The 1,625-nt window shown below is 45.4% G+C and overlaps 1 pseudogene; it reads left to right on the top strand.

The window, feature by feature from the left end:
• Positions 1-720: 720 nt before the first annotated feature.
• Positions 721-1,424, top strand: LOC116558590 (annotated as a pseudogene).
• The last annotated feature ends 201 nt before the right edge of the window (positions 1,425-1,625 follow it).

The raw sequence follows: 1,625 nt of genomic DNA, 5'->3' as shown, positions 1-1,625 counted from the left end.
TTTCTTTCTTTCTTTCTTTCTTTCTTTCTTTCTTTCTTTCTTTCTTTTCTTTCTTTCTTTCTTCTCTCTCTTTCTCTCTTTCTCCCTTTCTCCTTTTCTCTCTTCCTTTCCTTCATTTTGCTCTTGTTGCCCAGGCAGTGAAATGGCACAATCTCAGCTCATCGAAACCTCCACTTCCTGGATTCAAGTGATTCTCTTGCCTCAGCCTCTGAAGTAGCTGAGATTACATGCGTGCGCCACCATGTCCAGCTAATTTTGTATTTTTAGTAGAGATGGGGTTTTTCTGTGTTTGCCAGGCTGGTCTCAAACTCCTGACCTCAGGTGATCCACCCACTTCAGCCTCCCAATGTGCTGGGATTATAAGCGTGAGCCACTGCGACTGGCCTGAGGTCTCTTTCTTAAGACTACAACAGTGTGCCCCCACCATTGTGTTTTAGGTCCTCTCTCATATCTTTGCTTCTGATCTGAGACTTTGTTGTATGTCACATTATATTTGGGAAAGTTTTCTGCTGTGTCTGAGACACAGGACACTGACATCTCTGTGGATTGTAAATCAAAGTGTAGACGGAAAACCCCTGCTTTTGACTTCAGTGGTATCTAGATCTGAAATGCAAAGCTCCAATTACACTTCATGAAAGTAAATGCAAACTTTCTGAGGATGCTTCAGTCAAGTTAACTATAAACATATATAATCGAAGGAATGGACTCGCCAATGGCTTGCAGAGCAACATGCCCAAGTTTTATTGTGACTACTGTGATACATACATCACCTATGACTCTCCATCTGTGAGAAAGACACACTGCAGTGGTAGGAAACACAAAGAGAATGTGAAAGACGACTGTCAGAAATGGATGGAAGAACAGGCTCAGCCTGATTGACAAACAACGGCTGCCTTTCAACAAGGAAAGGCACCTCCTACTCCATTCTCTGCTCCTCCTCCTGCGGGGGTGATGACATCACCTCCCTCCAGTCTTCCAGGTCCTCCTCGTCCTGGTATGATGCCAGCACCCCATATGGGGGGCCCTCCCATGATGCCAATGATGGGCACTCCTCCTCGTGGGATGATGCCAGTGGGACGTGCTCCTGGAATGAGGCCACCCATGGGAGGCCATATGTCAATGATGCCTGGGCCCCCAGTGATGAGACCTCCTGCCCGTCCCATGATGGTGCCCACTCTGCCCAGAATGACCAGACCAACAGATAAGGATAGAGGGGAGGCCTCATTCTATCAGTTTTATCTTACCTGTTCTGCTTCACCAGGAGATCATGCTGTTGTGATGCTGGGTTTTCTAAACAGCATAAGGAAGACTTGCTCCCCTGTCCGATCAAAGAGAATAGTTTTGGAGGGGAGAGGTGGGGCAAAAAAGATGCAGTTTTCATTTGTATTGGGAAATGTGAAAATAAAATTGTCAACTCATTAAAAAAAAAAGATATGTAATCATTTAATATCAGCTCCCAACTCACTGATACCTTGTCTAGCCACAGAGTTTTCCACAGGATGAGGTTATTAATACAGGGACAGTTTTCATCATAGGAGCTGTCGATCCTAGCTCACAGGGTGTTTTGTTTTGATTGTTAGTGTTTTGAAACAGAGTCTTGCTCTGTCGCCCAGCCTGAAGTGCAG

This window comes from Sapajus apella, unplaced genomic scaffold (genome assembly GCF_009761245.1).
Source record: "Sapajus apella isolate SASKATOON/1434 unplaced genomic scaffold, GSC_monkey_1.0 scaffold22, whole genome shotgun sequence".
Taxonomy (NCBI): domain Eukaryota; kingdom Metazoa; phylum Chordata; class Mammalia; order Primates; family Cebidae; genus Sapajus; species Sapajus apella.
This window is presented reverse-complemented; position numbering and strand designations above follow the sequence as displayed.